Below are 16,282 nucleotides of genomic sequence, written 5' to 3'. Positions count from 1 at the left end.
CTTCTTTCTTTACCCAAAGATAAAGGAAATATTGAAAGGAAGACATTTGGATGACATTCAGGACATCAAGAGCAATATGAAGTCAGCTCTGCTGGCCATTCCAGAAAGAGTTCCAGAATTGCTTTGTAGGGTGGACTAGGCGCAGGCATTGGTGCATAGCTTCCCAAAGGGAGTACTTTGAAGGTGACCATAGTGTTATTCAGCAATGAGGTGTGTAGTACTTTTTCTAGAATGAGTTTGAGAGCTTAATTGTCCAACCTCGTATACCATTTTGTTTATTAATTCCATCTGTGGATGGAATTAATATGGTCCTAAGGTTTTTTAATCTAACACAAAGTATTTTAATGTGTCAGTTGTTATACTGCTGTCTCTCAACTCCAAACCCACCTTTTTATACTGTTTCAGGCTAACCAGACTGAGACTGTAAATCCATTTCTGCTTTGCTCCCTGACTCCCTGTTATGCTCTGCCAATAGGGGGCGATAGAGGGAGCATGCTAGGCTGGAGGAGGAAGAGGTAGGAACTTTCTCCTTCTAAATCCCTATTCGCTTTTTGTACACTTGCAGTGTAACCCCAGCAATATTCTTTACCTGGCCAGGCAGTTCCTTCTAGTGCTATGTCTGCCACTGAATGCAGTTTGCAGTTTTTCTAACACAGCCAGAGCCAGCCTCATTGCACCCTCCTCGGGGACACCAACTCTACCAACTGTTGAACAGCCCACATGGATGTACCTCTGCAGGCCTTCCTCCCAGCTTCTGCCTTTTAGTAATTTTAACCTCAGGCTCTTGCCCCCAGCTTTACTTAAGGGTGGTAGCTGCTTCCTGCAATGGTTATGTCTGAGATACATCAGTATTCTCTTCTCGCCTTTCCAATTACCCAGTTAACAACTTTACACCTGGTTAACAATCTTTTATAAAATGCACTCTGTTCAAACAGCTGGTCTGGTTTCCACCTGTTGACAGTACCTAAACTGATACAGAAATCATGAAAAATAATAATAATAATAATAATGCTACCTAGAATTCTCAGAACCTTCCAGAAAGGAAGAACAAGCTTAGGCATGGCCAAATAATTAAATAAATCTATTCAGCCATTCATAAGATAAAAACAAAGATTACAGCACGGTAGGGTAAGCCATCTTAAAAGGAAATGCAGGTTGTTATAAGAGGACAGAGGTAAGGCCACTAACCCTGAGAGGAGTCATCAGGGAAAGCTGAAAGAGGACACAACACACATGTGCATGAAGCAGTGTGGGGGGGGGAAGGGCTAGTGCAATTTCAGGTCTGAAATCTCTACTCTGAGCCTCTGAGATTTGAAGCCTGCACTATAAAGTGCTGTGGCTGCACTCTGGTCTCCTCTCTGGATGTTTATCATGGTCATCCATAAAGTAAACAAAAAATATGTGTGTGTGTGTTTTCTTCTATATCCTTTACATTCTGAGGTCCTCAAGAAAGCAACAAGAAACTTTTGTCTTTAACTGTAACTTTTCCAGCCCTGTGGAAGAGAAACCTAAGGAAACTTAGTCATTGGTAGTCAACAATATAGGTCTCTGTTTCCCACAAAATTCATTGATATGGGAAATGTATATGAGCTGTTGTAGGTATAAATCCAAGGGTGCTCATCAGAATAACAATATTTCCTACATAAGGGCAATGTATCAGGCATTGTCCTGATTGCTTCTTAACCATTAACTCCAATTCTTCAACAATATCCTTTTCATTATTACCACCATTTTGCTGATTCTCAAAGAAATTAGGCTCAGAGAATTCATGAGCTTGCCCATGTCTCACAAGCAGGATTTCATCTAAATTTCATCTGACACATGAGCCTGCAGTGCTCCTTTTATTGCCCCATGCTACTGCCCACTTTTATTACAGAAAATAAAATTCCAAGCAAGTACTTTGTTCATCTTCTAATTTATCTTCTATTTAATTATACTGTTTCAGACATAATACTGAAGAAATAAAAATGTGCAGTTTGCTTTTAAATGTAGACTCTTCCTTGAAAGTAGAAAGTAGCTATTCATATTTTAAGATGATGGTACATATAATGTATAATGTATAATGTAAAGTTATTCACACATTAAACTTTTGGGACTTAGATAAGTCTCCATTCTGGAGAGTAATATTCTAGCAGTACCTAGTCAACAAAAGTTTGCATATACCCTATATATGCCACCCTTGGGTATATATCCCAAATAAACTATCACATGGTCCAGAAGAATCTTCAGAGAAGTTTTATGGTTGCAGAAAGTGAGCTACCTTGGTACTCCTACAAGGGGAGCAGGTAGATAAAATTTGATAGATGCACGCTATTGACTTCTACGTTAGAAAGCTTAAAAATAATAAAAAAACACACATTGCCAAGACTCTCTTGCAGCTAGGGCTCTGGATCTGATTGAGGATACTCTGTCCAATGTCCTTTTATGCCATTAGGAAGGCAGCAGGGAGTTGGAGGCCGGGATTCTGCTGCATCAGCTGGTTCTGCTGACGATGCCTGTTTCTGCTGCAAGGGCTTCCTGACCACACTGGCCTCTGGGTGTGGGCAGGCACTACACCAGCCGTTTCCCAATTGTATAGTTTCTTGTTGGCGTTTGGGCTCTTAAATTCTTTAAGGCTCGGTTTTTAACCTTCCCAATTCTGTAAACTGTTTATTATACTATAATTAATTCTTTTTTTCTTGTAAATAAACTAAGTAGAAGAATTTCTGTTCCCTGCCCTCACCAAAAACACCACATCACTGTTTACCTTGAAGAGGACTCCTTGGACATAGCTTCTTAGGACATGTGAGGAGCCATCTGCATTTCTGTGGCAGAGTCAAGTTTTTAGCAGTTTCTTTAGCTTTTTTCTTTTTTTCCTTTTTCTGAAAATAAGCCTTTAGTGTCTAGTGTGTTTCACGGTCAGGAAATTTGGTGTTAAAAATAAAGCTTCTTAAAAATAAATATAGAATGATATCTCCTACAAGTTATATATACAAAAGGTTTAGAAATATGACCTATCTACATCACCAGTCACAAATATGACTTTATTTATACCAATATACTTTGTGCAAGACTCGAAGGCTCCCCAAGGGAAACCTTGAATCATGTTCTGTTTATTTTTGTTTTACTTTCTAGTCCAAGCTAAAATTGAATATACTTGGTCTAGTTTTACTTTAGCTTGTATGAAATTAACTAGGGAATCTGAGGAATCATAAGGGAGCTTCTCAGATTCTCCTGTAGTAAGACCAGCAGCCATATCACCGTATAGAATGTATTCTGTGCCCCTATTCTTACAAGGCATTTTCTGTAGTCCCTTTCCAGCTAGAAACAGCAATTTTCAACATGTAAGGAAGAGGGAGCAGCATTTCAAGATTTACACAAAGACACATTGTTTTCTGGAAACAGCACATTCCTGGTAGGCTGCCTGGGCTAGAATGGGAGCAGCTTGGACTAGTAACGAGGACTGAGAGGCTAATGGAAGAAAACACCCATTGGAAGGCTACAGTTCCCTAACCATTGCACCTACCGACCAGTGGCTTCAATGCCTGGAATGTACGTGAACTGGGAGCACCAAGGCTAGGCTTCTGGTACCTCTGTCCTAAATGTTGCAGCTAGTTGTGTCTTAGGAAAGGAACTGGGGTGAGAAATATCTGTTCTCATTTGCCAAATGCAAAAGGGAAAAGCCTAACTCAATATTCTAGAAAGGGAAAGTGATCATACTGAACCCTAACAGCATTGCTTTTATTACTTGTTTTAACGGTGAAATGCCGAACTTGAGAATGAAAAACCTGTGTATGAGTTCCCACCCCACCACTTAGTAGCTCTGAGACCTTGGTCAAGTCATCCAATACAGGCTTCTGTTGCTTCATTTTGGGGATCACTGCTTCCTTGTCTAATCCCAGGACTGGGGCTAGGGTGACATAAAATATTGTGCCTGAATTCTCTTTAAGAACTGTAGAGAAATCATGCAATTATCAGGTGTTAGCATAGAAATATGTTATACTCTTGTCATCCATGTGATGACTACCAGGTTCCGAAAACAGCATCTGCTCCAAAGACTGTTGCTAACAGACATTATCGTATTTTCGTTAGTAAATATTTATCAGCCATAAGCATTTGTTGAATGACCGTATGTATAAGTGAGTAGAATGTGCTCCGAGGGAGTAGGGGCCCATTGAACACAAGGCAAATGCACAACACAGTATTTACGTGGAGCCAGAACAAAAGGGAACAGATGCTTCTTTCCTTCATCATCTGTATTTTGGACTCAAAATACAGCAACTAAACTATAATCACTTTTTAAATCCCTTGCAGGTGTTTTACTTGGCTCCTTTGCTCCAGCTCCAATGACTTTCCACATTCTGGACTCTGTGGTAATGGCTGATAATGATATGTGGTGACAGTAATTAAATTATGAAAGGGAGGAAAATGTGTGTCATGGTTGCTCTCAGTGACTACAACACATAAATCTTGTATCTACTGTGATATTAGAGCAGATTGTAATGGATGCTGTGGTAATACCAGTGCCCTCGCAGACTCACTGATGTTTTTCCAAAGTTATTTCACTGGCTTGGTGCACCTGTGTTATTAACTGCACAGCCCTATACTGTGTAGACACAGCCATCGCTGGGCCTCTGAACAGCATTACAATTTTAAACAATGGGAAAATTATTTCAGGAGGTGAGTATTGAGCATTTTCTTTTTCACCTCCTTTTTTTTCTAGGATCCTGGCAAAAGATTCTAAAATGACACTAAGATATGAACTCGGTCGTTTATTTTACACTCATCAGATCACTTTTCGAATTCAATGGATTACAAGAGTGGCTACTTGTTTAATACACAGGGTCTTATTTGATTTTTCATCTGAATTTGAAACAAACTCTATGAGCTCTTGAAATTATATCTGAGTTAATAGTCTATAAAAATGTTTCTTAAGACTTCATCCCAAAGCAAATCACATTAGAAATGAGAAAGCTCGCTAAATTTAGCATCTTTGTATTTTGATGTCGACAATCCAACTGTCTGGAAAGTGTCCTCCTAAGGATTATATGAAACACATGCTGTTTCACTCACCCAAAAAACATTTTCTAATACATTTACCCATCTTTGGGTGGAAACTGTTTTTTTAAGAAAACTTTCTCTCCAATGACAGCAGTTTCCTGAGCCCCACTCCAGACTTGCTAAATGATGAACTCTGTTGGCGGTGGAGAGGGGCAACAAACCGTATTTTAACAGTCTCTTGGGCAATTCTGACCCAGCGGTCCTCAGACTTTCACAAGCCCAAGAACTTGTATCTCTAAGTGATGCTGACGCTGCTGGTCTGGAGACCACATGTGAAAAAACGCTGCTCTACAGCATTTTAAAAATCCTATTATCTCTATGTCTGACCAGTTAGAACAGGTCTTCCCAAGTAATTTGACCAAAATGATCTTTCATTGAAAAATCTTTGTGGATTCTCTTTCTTTCATAGAGACAACATGTAGTGAGTAGATAGGAGTATAACAGCATTTCATCTTACCATAGGAAAGTTCCTGATTGATATTTCAGTAGAATTGTGCTTTTCCCAAATAGCTGGGTTGAACAATTTGGGAAGTTGTTGAACCCTCCTGGCCATGTTTTGTTGTTGTTTGGTGTTTCTTTATGGACATTCCTCCTGTGAAGCTACATAGGGCTGTTTGGCTCCATCACTTTCCATGGGTGGTAGACATGGGGAAAGGTAAAACTTAGTTCCAGGATTGCTCCAGCCTTATGGCACAAAATTTATAAATGTCATGCAAGTTGTTTCCCCCAAGTGAATAAGACCTTAAGCAAAATGGAGGAGAAGGTTTCCACTTTGCAGAATTCCAGGGGAGCACCGTTCACACTGCTGAAGGTGCCTGGAGTTGCACTGTGGACAGTCAACATACCCTTAACAAGATCCCTGGTTGTGGAGTAGACAATAGTATTTCCACCACTTACACACACACACACACACACACACACACACACACACACACGGAACACCGTATCACTGTGGTTCTCTTGCTGCCTGGCCTCCATTGAAGCCTGCCAATGGCTTGCAGAGTCATCAGAGGGTGGAGAACAGAGAAGCCAAGGTGTTCCTTCCTACTCCCTTCCTCCATGCTTCAGTGCCTTTTCTGCTAGTAGCTGCATCCTCTACAACTACGGCTCTTACCAGGCAATCCCTCCCCATGGATTCCATCTCACTAGGCTCTGGTAACACTATTTTCTCCCTTTCGCCGTAGGGCAGTACCAGCTTCCCACTGTGACTGGTCCCTCGCTGCCTCATCAACCCTTGTTTATTTCTTTAACCATGCCCATACCTCTGCATTCCTTTCATTAATGTTAATTTGAACCATCTGGGTGAATTCTATTTCCTGCTGGAACCCTGACTGACACCTGATAGTTTTTCCTATTACTAGTAATAGGAATATTTACTTAAATAGTTTATGATTGCACTGTGGCACATGTAAGCAAACATGACAACTGAAATATGCTCCCCTTTCCAGGGGAATTCAAAAGCCTAAAAGATGATATCACTTTCAGCTAAACATGATAGATTTATCTCCTTTCCTTCCAAAATTCCATTTAAGCAGAACAAAAACATTTAAAAGATTCTAATCCACAAAACAAAGGAATGGGAGAGAAGGTAACAGTAGCTAGAGATGGCGATGAGATTTAAAAGATACAAAGTCAATGGAGGAGTGATGATCGAATGAACACAGCACAGGAAACCAGTCTGGCAGAGAGGAATGCCAATTGGCAGGCTGATTTCCCCACCCATGCCCCCCAAACACTAAGGACTTTGAAGTACCAGGGAAGGTGGGGAAGGAGGGCTACCTGGCCCTAACCAGGTAGATTGGTTGCAAGTTTGTATATGAAGCGACTGAAACTCCAGGCCTCTTCCCCCCCTCACCAGGAGATTTTGCTCTCAAGAAATGTAACAGGGTGGGTATATGTAACAGGGGGTTTGTATGGGAGGCTGAATAAAAGGACCACCCTCACCCCTCACTTCCTCCCCAACCCTGGCTCTTTCAACTACTCTGCTTGCAGAGTTCTAGTAGCCAGAAGGGATTAGAAATTCTCCTCTGGAGAAAACGACCTACCCAATGAGAAGACATCATCAAAGTATTGACAATTAGGAATCCAACAAAAGGCAGATTTATGCTGTTCACTACAGTGGGAAACCTACAGTTGACAAGCCCCACTGGCACACACAGAAAAATGTCTTTTTCATGCCCTGCTCGACTATGAATGGAAAAACAAAGAAGAACCACTCTGGCCCAGACAGCAGAGGCCTGTTGGCGCATCATTTTAGAGATCACCATGTATCACAAGCACACAAAACTAAATGTGTTAAAGAACACGTGATAGCTTTCATTCTGGACTCATCACAGAGTCAGCAGAGTAAACTACAACCATAAACATGCATTCTTAATATCTTGAATAAAAATAAAATTTTGATAATATACAAGAAAAATAAAAGTTTTGCTTTTTAAACCTTCACTTTAATTTACATTTTCTGATGAAAATCTCTTCAAATTGTATATATTTTGAATACAATTAATGGTTTTTTAAAATTTTTGAGCTCATTATTGTCAATAACATAAATTATGAAAAAATCTTGCTATAAAAACATAACAAGTATGTTTGCTGAAGTAAAGGCAAGACAACTAATTTAGAATACATAATAATTCACAAATTATGTCTCTATTTTATTACTTATCCAGACATCTATTGATCTATAGAACACTCAGACATGAGCTATAATAATTAAATTCAATTGTGTTTGATGTTTTGATGACTTCTAGTAATATAAACCAGCTTTATAGAAATAGAAAAAGAAAACCAGCTTTACATCTATTATTATTATTGTTATTGTTATTGTCATTGTTTTGAAAATGTACTTGTCAAGGTAGGAGGATTGAACAGCTTGTTACCTTGAATTAGTTTCTAAATACTTAAATATACCGGGCAGGTCTGAAACTACAAATCACTGGACATTTGAGGAAAGCCTCAATAGGAAAATTGTGAAAGAGTATAAAATAAACAAAAGAAAGGCATATCCAGGGTAAAAAAAAAATGCAGAGGCCAAAACTCCCTTTAAAAATTTGTATGATTAATAATCTCAGAATGATACAAGAAGCCATTGTATCCACACACAAAAATAGATCAGAATCTTTTTATTTATCATTGGAATTTGGATAAAAAGGATCTCTTGGAAATAGAGAAAGACAAACTAAAAAGTTCAAAATACATGCTGGTGAAAACTCATCAGTAAAAAACGATTCAATTACAACATGGGCAAAAGATATAAACTGACATTTCACCCAAGAGGGTATACAGATAGCAAATAAGCACATGAAAAGATATTCAACATTAGGTAAATACAGATTAAAACCACAGTGAGATACTGCTATGCACCTATCAGAATGGAGAAGATTAAAAATGGTGACAATATCAAATGCTGATGAGGATGTAGAAAAACTAGATCGTTCCTATGGTACTGGTGTCAAAGTAAAATGGTACATCACTCTGGGAAACAGTTTCTCATAAAACTAAATATGCAACCACCACACAATCCAGCAATTGCAATCTAGTGCATTTATCCCAGAAATATGAAAAAGTTACATTCACATAAAATCTGTACGTGAATTTTCATAGCAGCTTTACCCTTAATAGCCCAAAAATGGAAACAATGCTGATGTCCTTCAACTGTTAAATGGCTAAACAAATATGTTACCAAACATATTCAGTTATAAAATGGAATAATTGATACATAAAACAACTTATATGATTCTGGAGGAAGTTATGCTAAGTGAAAAAAAGCCAAAAGGTTGCATATTGTATGATTGTATTTATAACAATCTTGACATTGTATAAAAGGAGAACAGATTAGTGTTTACAAGGAATCAGGGACGGGGTAGGAAGGAAAGTGTGTGTGGCTATAAAATACTTAGATAAAGAATTCTTACAGTGATAAAAATGTTCTCTATGTTGATAGAATCAACATCCTGGTTATATTTGCTACCACTCTGGAAAATATTATCATTGAAGGAAACTGAGTAAAGGGTTCACAATCTCTCTCTGTATTATTTCTTACAAGTGGGCACGAATCTATAATTGCACCCAAATCGAAAGCTTAATTTAGAAAATAATAAATACTGGGAAATCAGTTCAAGAAAATTAGAAAATAGGACATAAAGACAGAGACATTTCAAAAGGATACAATAGATTAAAAAAAAAAATTGGAGGACATGTTGGGCCCAAGCAGATCCTTGAGACATAAGCAAGTTACATGAAGAAATGACTCAGATGTCCATGTTCCCCACTCTTGCTACATTGCCTTCTCTCTTCCAGCCTGCACCTATGACCTCATCGGGAGTTCTCTGTGATAAGTTGACAGAGGAAGAGAAGACTCAAGGGTTTACAGATGGTTCTGCATAATATGCAGGCACCCTTGAAAGGGGACAGCTGCAACACTATAACCCCTTTCCAAGACATCCCTGAAGGACAGTGAGAAGGGAAAATCCTCCCAGCAAGCCGAACTTCAAGCAGCGCACCTCAATTTACTTGGAAGGAGAAATGACCAGATGTGCGATTATATACCAGTTTGTGGGCTGTGGCCAATGGTCAAGGACTTGGAAGGAACTTGAGTGGAAAATTGGTGACAAGGAAATCTGGGTTATGGGTATGTGGATAGACCTCTCAGAATGGGCATAAAAGGTAAAGATATATGTGTCCCATGTGAATGCTCACCAAAGGGTGACCTCTGAAGAGAAGGATTTAATAATCAAGAGACTAGGATGGCCCATTTTGTGGATACCAGTAAGCCTCCTTCCCCAGCCACACATCATCACCCAATGGGCCCATGAACAAAGACGTCATGGTGGCAGGAATTGAAGTTAACATGGACTCAACAACATAGACTTCTACTCACCAAGCCCTACCTGGCTATTGCCACAGCTGAGTGCCCAATCTACTAGGAGCAAAGAGTCCCCAAGACTTCTGTGAAGTAACTCTGATTAGCCCCAATTTTCAATTAAGGAAATCGTTGTTCAGGTACCCTTTCTTGAGATGGTCTGTCAGCTACCTGGTGGTAGATTGATTACATTGGATCGATTCCATCATGGAAGGGGCAGCATTTTGTTCTTATTGGAATAGACATTTACTCTGGATATGGATTTTCTATCCTTGCAAGAAATCCAAAACTATCATCCATGGATTTACAGAATGTCTTATCCACAGTCATGGTATTCCATACAGCATTGCTTTTGATCAAGGAATTCGCTTCAGAGCAAAAGAAGAGCAGCAATGGACCCGTGTTCATGGAATTCACTGGTTACCATCATCATGTAGTAGCTGGCTTGATAGAACCATGGAATGGTCTTTTCAAGACTCATTCACAGCACTGTCTAGGTGGTAATACCTTGGCGGGCTGATGCAAGTTTCTCCAGAGCCTGTATATGCTCTGAGTCAGCATCTAATATATGATGCTGGAAGCAAGGGGTAGAAATGGAAATGGCACCATTCTATATTACCCCTAACCACTCAGTATGAAGCGGAAACAGTGTTAGCAGGTAAGTAGTAACCTCCACCACAGCGATGATCAGTTTTGAAAAGGTCAATCTCAATTCTCTGGTCATACATGTGTTGTTCCTTATGCTACAGAACTGAGACTGCACTTAGCTCTTTCCAGATAAAGTATTGCTCATACCTAAAGACTTGAAAGCATTGCTGATACATATTGTCTGGTGTGTACAACAGACCACACTAGGTGATTTTTCTGGCACTGCTTGTCCAGCACTGTTTTCACAGCAATAATATAAACTTCATGATCAAACTTTGATAATTACTTCTGTAAATTTCCATCATTTATAACCCTGTTAAATGTACTAAGTGTATAATATCATTGACACTCTATGACCTACTTTATATAACTGAAAAATCTGTGATTCTAGCAATTAACTTAGAGGGAGTAATACACTGACATATTTTAGCTATTTAAACCAGAGAGATTTGGTCATGCAGGAGCAAGCTTCCTGCCTTTGGTACATGTCCACAATTGGGAGATGACTCTGGGACTTGAGATGGGAGAAAGACACATTTCAGTTTTCTCAGCAGCTGTATTTCATTTCACTCATTCCCTCCTTTTAGAAACTATAGAAATGGCCCTAGAATAACCTTTCTGCTGGCACCTTTCCATTTGTTTCCTCCTCATTCTCACTCTTCCCAAAATCTAATTAGTAAGCAAGGAAGAAAGAAATAGAAGGAGACAGCCCGGAACGGCCCTGCTTTGCCTTTGTTCCAGTTCTGATTTCTCCACATGCAGCATTCCAGACATTGCTGAAGTTAAGAGGCTTAAGCGACTCCCATGTGAGTGAGATATCATATCAGTGCGGTCGCATCACTACAAGGTCCCTAAAACATTAGGTGTAGCTGTGGGTTGTAGTTACTATTCTAACATATGTCCCACTGCAAAATGAGGTGAAAGGTAATGAGGAATCCAAATAAGACATGGCGTCAGTTCTCCAAAAATTTATAAATAAGTGAAGTCATAAATGTTGGCAGAACAAAATTAGAGCCCATTCTTTACTAAAAGAAACTTTGGGCTTTAATGAATATCTCTTCCAGGTCTGTCTCCAAATTTTTGTGACAATATTACTGAAGCCAGCTGAAAAGAGAGAAGGATGGAATGAGGCCAGATAAGAAAGAGTTAATAAAACTAAGTTATCTATTCTCAGAAGAATAAACAGCTGATGTCTACATTTTTAACTGTTTCAGTGGTTCCCCAGAGTCATTGAGTGCTCAAGATTTCATGAATTGCTTGCCTTTTGAGTCAGGTACTATGTTAAGAACTTTATGAGTAAGATATACTTCTCCAAAAAGTTAATTCTGTGAAGTAACTCTGATTAGCCCCAATTTTCAATTAAGGAAATCATTGTTCAGAGAGTCTGATTAATTTGCCCAAGATCAAATTGCCAATACATGGCAGAGACATTACTGTATGTGCTCTTTTTCTACCACGAACACTCAGAAGATACTGAGTTATAAGGAAGAGTCTATAGTAAATTTAAAATTATTTTTCCACTCCTTAGAGATATGAGAACTAAAGATAAAAATCATTAAAGATTTTAATAAAAAAGGAGACTGAATGCAGAATATATTTTTAAAGATCACAAAACTACTTGGATGAATCACATTGAGAACTAGGATGGGGACTGAAAATGGGTGCAAGTAAGAAAAGGGAAGAAAAGAAGAGAACCAAGAGCTCCATTTTATCCTTTGCCTCCTGAAAAATTTGTCTGAAGTTAGCCTTCACTAGAATCAAAAATGAATTCCAACATATACTATGAATCAGTAGGTCTTAAATTACAATGACGTTAGATTTCTTTAGAGACCCAAGATATTAAAAATGTATTTGCGTATTTTTTTGCTTCATGTTAAGTATGCCCTTTCAACTATTACTACAAAATAATATAGTTATTACTTTCTAAATGACTTCAGTTTATATTCTAGTTGTCCTTCAAGACATAGCTCATGTGGCATTTCATCCACAAAGGCAATTCCCAAAGGTCCAAACTTTGTTTCCACCTTTTTAAACACACCTCTGCACTGTAATGGGATTTTTTTTTAATATACATAGATATTCAATAATAGATATTCAGTAATAGTTTGTGCTAGAAACAAAGAGGGAGGAAGGAAAAGAAGGAGCTGGGGGGAGGAAGAGAAAGTAAAAGTAAAAGAAAGAGTATTAATCAGTCTCCTTGAGTACAGACATCAAGAGAGAAGATAATATCTTTGCCCATAATGCACTCACAGTCGTGTAGCAGAGTAACAGCATTATTGTCACTATAACATTAATTGAGTGCTTACTATATGTCAGGTCCTCCTCTATATATAGCTACCATTACTCTTTTATTTTAATAAAGGAGCACACTGAGAAACAGAAGCTCACAGTAAATGACGCAACAAGCGTCTTTCAATGAAGCAATAAGCTCACAGTAAATGATGAAACTTAACAATCTGAATCTAGATCCTATACCCATAACCTGTACTCTCTGCCGCCTTCCCAAAACAAGTTAACTACAGTGCTCCATGTCAAAGGAGAACTCTGTCCAAGTGCTAAAGGAAGAGGAAGGAAGGAGTATTCTGCCTGGGTGGGAGAAGTGGGGGTTAGGGCAGGACTGGGGAATAGGTTGAGAAAGGTATTTGGAAAAGAGATGGTGTTTGGACTTCATCTTGAATGATGAGAAGAGTTTTGCGAATAATTGTTGGATTGAGGAGCTGAGGAAGGGAAGACAAGCCTAGGCAAAGGGAAAACTTTGCCTCAAACTACAGATTATCTAACAAGGAAACGATTGCAATCATCTGAATGAGAAAATATGATAAACTCAATACAGCAGCAGTAGGTGTGTGAACTTAAAATAAGAATAACGAATAACTCTGAGGGGGATCTAGAATGCTGAGGAAATCTCTGCATTCACTTAGAGCAGAGTTAACTGCTGGATGTGCTAAAACCCAGAGGATATAGGGAAAGCAGGCAAAGAGAAAAGCTGAGAGTTATCTATTGCTCAACCTGCAGCATCAATTCAAGTGGACATGAGCGACTGAAGAGAGAATTTGGGCCATTTCCTCAGTTTCAAAAGCAAGCACTACAACAAAGGAGTAATAAAACTTTGACGTAGTCTTAGCTTGCGACAGTGACATCATGCAATGTCATTATTGTCATGGAAGAAAATGGGAGATAAAGGATTCTGACGTGCAACAAGACATTGATGGTTGTACATTTTCTAGATAACAAATGTAAATGATTTTAAAACAATTATTTACAAATTTATAACATTTGAAATTATACTTGACAAGTATTTTTGTCCTGGTTCCTCTGTATGTTTCCTGAATTCATGAATTCTCATTTTTCTGGTAAGATTGTGTGGATAGCAGTCTACAGAGAGCTACCACAGAGCACAACTCCAGGTAAGTGATACAAACATCATTTTTCTCTGTGTGCCATGAGGTGCACAGATTAGTGGCATAGCTTAAACTCTTGTTTTTTCAGACAGGACATGGTTCGTGAATAAGTCTTGTCTATTAAGGTGTCCTTACCACATAGAATAGAGCCTGGCACCGTGAAGAGTTCCATAAATGTTTGTTGAGTAACTGACTTAAGAGCCCTGGGAAGCTGCTTTATGATCTCATAAAGTTTCACTTCTACTTCATCAACAATCTCCCTTCTGCTCCCTTATAGTGTCTTCTAGGCAGTCCTTACACTAGTTCGTAGACTATTTTCCTCTTACCATATGTTTTCATGTTCTCGTCTCTTTGTTCTCAGGGTAAAGAGTCCTTCCTCCCATCTTTTACATTCACAGAAATCATATTCTTTCTTCAAGACTGTGTTCTAATAGCCTATAAATGTCTTTCTTGATCTAGCCACCATCTATATTTGCCTAGTTGTCTAATTAAAACTCATAATATAGTTAATGTATTGCTGGGTGAGGTAACAGATATGAAAGAGTTTGAACTACATGTATAAGTGTCTTACAATTACATCAATTTTTCCCCCTGATAGGATAATAATTTATTTGTCTTTTTTCTTATAGTTTCCTACTGCTGCAGTCAAGCATTAAGATGATTCCAGCTTAAGCTGTCATCTCACTGCAACTACATGAATATGCTAAGCGACACCCCCCAGCTGAGCCCCATCAACTAATAGAACCATGAGAGATACCAACAAATCATTCTAAAACACTAAGTTTTCCAGTCTTCTGTTAAGCAGTAAAAGAAAATTAGAACACAGCCAAAAGCATTCCAGATGATACAAAGATCTAGAAACTCTGAACAAGTTTGTTTGCACACAGGTGTCTTCTGAAGAATTCCAGTGTTGAAGTGGCTTACTGGAAAGAATGCCAGGACCACTCGAAGGGTCTGGACTTCTGCAACAGGAAAGAGGGTGCTGTGAAGGATTGAGACAATGAACGGGAACCACAGGGTGGCAAGAAATTGGAACCAGACATGATTTGGAGCCCTCCCTGGTATCATTTAAGAATCCAGGAGCATTAAATAATTGTTCTCAGAAAAACTCAGTGAATTATTCATGACACATTTAACAAGTACTTAATGAGAAACTTACTAAGGAAGGGACACAGACAAGAAATGAGTGAAGGAATATGATGTAAACAGAACAGGAGCTTGAAAGTCCGTGCTGGTTGTCTATTGCTGTCATTCCTTCTGCTTCTAACAACTGCTGTGTTGTACCTGGCCTGTCACTATTTCTCATGCTCTAGTGCCTGGGTACACTTCTAGGCACTGCTTTTGTGGCTCTCTCCTCAATATTGGGCTTTAACGGTGTCCTTCATTGCTGCCCTCAGAGCCTCAGCACTTAGCGTCTAGTGCCCGAGTCATTGCCCAGCCATTCCTTCTGAGGCCGTCGCATGCAAGTTAGACGCGGTGCTGCCACTCAAAGAAACCCCCAGGCTCCACCATCCTCCCCCATTCTCTGAAGGTGACTTTCTACCTCTTCTGCGTTATCTAACCCACAAAACCATCTATCGCTGGAAAAATCCAGGCTAATCCACTTCAATGATTGAGAAAGTCTTAAACTATCTACCCGCAGGGCTAAGAGTGAGGTTGGGGGAAGAGGACAGGGAGGGGGTTCAGCCTCCAGGAACTCAGGTCCGTGAAAGGAGATAGTGAGTCGACAGGAAGGAAAAGAAACAGTTTTTATTTTCCTTTTTCTAATTGCTTGCCCTATTGCACATGGTATTTGAGAAAGGAGAATTTGGTATTCTAGACCATGGAGGGAAAACCGTTCTGAATTCTTGCAGTATATATAAATTGATTTATGTACTAAAATGATGAGAGGATATACTGGAGGAAATATTTGAAAGTAAAAAGTTTACAGGAAAAAATTTCCTAATTTGTAGTCCAGACTTCCCTTGAAATGAACAGTATTTCAGTTCATATCAGCATAATTAATAGACCTGAGAAAGCAGTATTCCTAACAAAGGTGGTATTTAAATGTCTATTGCATTAAAAAGTAAAATATACTACAAGCATAAAATTGTCCTGTGTACCGTTTCATAAGTTCAACCTTTCCAAAAACATAAAAATATCTTAAGGCTCAGCACTTCAGAAATTAAACATAATGAACTAAACATGAAAGTAGGTTTTGATACTGATAGAGTAAAGTACCCATTTGAAAGAAGTAATATTTAACAAAAACTGGCAGCAATTGAAAAAGGGTCATTTCCAGAGGTATCATCATTCAACCACAGTTTCTTGCAATAAAGAGGAAAATAATGTG

This window comes from Rhinolophus hipposideros (assembly GCF_964194185.1).
Source record: "Rhinolophus hipposideros genome assembly, chromosome: 6".
Classification (NCBI taxonomy): Eukaryota; Metazoa; Chordata; class Mammalia; order Chiroptera; family Rhinolophidae; genus Rhinolophus; species Rhinolophus hipposideros.
Note: the sequence above shows the minus strand (reverse complement) of the source record.